Genomic DNA, 2,500 nt, shown 5'->3' on the forward strand with positions numbered 1-2,500 from the left:
TCCTTGGATGTGGTAGCCGTTTCTCAGGCTCCCTCTCCGGAATCGAACCCTGATTCCCCGTTACCCGTTATCACAAAGGTAGGCACGTAGCGTACCTTCGACAGTTGATAGGGCAGACACTTGAATGATACGTCGTCGGTGCAGAGACCGTACGATCCGCGTGGTTATCCAGAGTCATCAAACGTCACAGGACGAACCCGGTCGGTTTTGATCTGATAAAAGCGCGCCTCCCGAAGTCGGCGCTTAATGCATGTATTAGCTCTAGAATTACCACAGTTATCCACTTCGCTTACGAGACCAAATAAACCAAGACTGATTTAATGAGCCATTCGCAGTTTCGCTTTACGAGAACTCGTACTTGCACCTGCATGGCTTAATCTTTGAGACAAGCATATCACTACTGGCAGGATCAACCAGATAGCTGCGACAGCTGCGCTCGGCCCTTGCTGGGCTGCCCGGCGCGTGCTCGTCGCATTCGTTTAAGACCGAGGCGATCGCCTGCGGCCGTACTCAGCTTCGACAGTCGCTGGCCGCGACGTCCACGCTCTCGCCGGCAGTGCCAAGCGGAGCGATTTGCGTTTTTTCTTTGCTCGCCCTCTCTCGGGCTCGATCCATTCAGTTTCGCACAAACAAGAGCTCTGCCGGCCGCCTGCAGCGGTGCCTAAAACCCGGGCATAACAATGCGACCGTTCTGCTAGGCCGACAAGCGCTCAAGCCAGACGCTCGATCGAACGCCCCCTACATATTAGTCGAGACAACGGCTCGCTCATTAGCATCGCGTTTGTACTTTAACTTTTTTCGGCTCGGCTTCTTTCGACGCCGATGCCGGCGACGCAGCACTCTCTCGCCCGCCAGCCACCGAGAAAAGGGTGCGCTCCGACCGGCCCCGCACCGCTCTTTCTTGGCTCATTCGAAATTACTGTCTTTCGCTCTGACATGCCTTACCTAGGGTTAGGTTAGTATGCTTGCACGTTTGTACTTTAACTTTTTTTGGCTCGGCTTCTTTCGACGCCGATGCCGGCGACGCAGCACTCTCTCGCCCGCCAGCCACCGAGAAAAGGGTGCGCTCCGACCGGCCCCGCACCGCTCTTTCATGGCTCATTCGAAATTACTGTCTTTCGCTCTGACATGCCTTACCTAGGGTTAGGTTAGTATGCTTGCACGTTTGTACTTTAACTTTTTTTGGCTCGGCTTCTTTCGACGCCGATGCCGGCGACGCAGCACTTTCTCGCCCGCCAGCCACCGAGAAAAGGGTGCGCTCCGACCGGCCCCGCACCGCTCTTTCTTGGCTCATTCGAAATTACTGTCTTTCGCTCTGACATGCCTTACCTAGGGTTAGGTTAGTATGCTTGCACGTTTGTACTTTAACTTTTTTCGGCTCGGCTTCTTTCGACGCCGATGCCGGCGACGCAGCACTCTCTCGCCCGCCAGCCACCGAGAAAAGGGTGCGCTCCGACCGGCCCCGCACCGCTCTTTCATGGCTCATTCGAAATTACTGTCTTTCGCTCTGACATGCCTTACCTAGGGTTAGGTTAGTATGCTTGCACGTTTGTACTTTAACTTTTTTTGGCTCGGCTTCTTTCGACGCCGATGCCGGCGACGCAGCACTCTCTCGCCCGCCAGCCACCGAGAAAAGGGTGCGCTCCGACCGGCCCCGCACCGCTCTTTCATGGCTCATTCGAGTTTACTGTCTTTCGCTCTGACATGCCTTACCTAGGGTTAGGTTAGTATGCTTGCACGTTTGTACTTTAACTTTTTTCGGCTCGGCTTCTTTCGACGCCGATGCCGGCGACGCAGCACTCTCTCGCCCGCCAGCCACCGAGAAAAGGGTGCGCTCCGACCGGCCCCGCACCGCTCTTTCTTGGCTCATTCGAAATTACTGTCTTTCGCTCTGACATGCCTTACCTAGGGTTAGGTTAGTATGCTTGCACGTTTGTACTTTAACTTTTTTCGGCTCGGCTTTTTTCGACGCCGATGCCGGCGACGCAGCACTCTCTCGCCCGCCAGCCACCGCGAAAAGGGTGCGCTCCGACCGGCCCCGCACCGCTCTTTCATGGCTCATTCGAGTTTACTGTCTTTCGCTCTGACATGCCTTACCTAGGGTTAGGTTAGTATGCTTGCACGTTTGTACTTTAACTTTTTTCGGCTCGGCTTCTTCCGACGCCGATGCCGGCGACGCAGCACTCTCTCGCCCGCCAGCCACCGAGAAAAGGGTGCGCTCCGACCGGCCCCGCACCGCTCTTTCTTGGCTCATTCGAAATTACTGTCTTTCGCTCTGACATGCCTTACCTAGGGTTAGGTTAGTATGCTTGCACGTTTGTACTTTAACTTTTTTCGGCTCGGCTTCTTTCGACGCCGATGCCGGCGACGCAGCACTCTCTCGCCCGCCAGCCACCGAGAAAAGGGTGCGCTCCGACCGGCCCCGCACCGCTCTTTCTTGGCTCATTCGAAATTACTGTCTTTCGCTCTGACATGCCTTACCTAGGGTTAGGTTAGTATG

At 55.4% G+C, this 2,500-nt stretch overlaps 1 pseudogene; it reads right to left on the reverse strand.

Annotated features, from left to right (window-relative positions):
• Nucleotides 1-417, reverse strand: part of LOC144418576 (small subunit ribosomal RNA) — a 601-nt pseudogene extending 184 nt beyond the window's left edge.
• Nucleotides 418-2,500: the final 2,083 nt, after the last annotated feature.

The sequence above is a fragment of the Styela clava genome, unplaced genomic scaffold (assembly GCF_964204865.1).
Source record: "Styela clava unplaced genomic scaffold, kaStyClav1.hap1.2 HAP1_SCAFFOLD_18, whole genome shotgun sequence".
Classification (NCBI taxonomy): Eukaryota; Metazoa; Chordata; class Ascidiacea; order Stolidobranchia; family Styelidae; genus Styela; species Styela clava.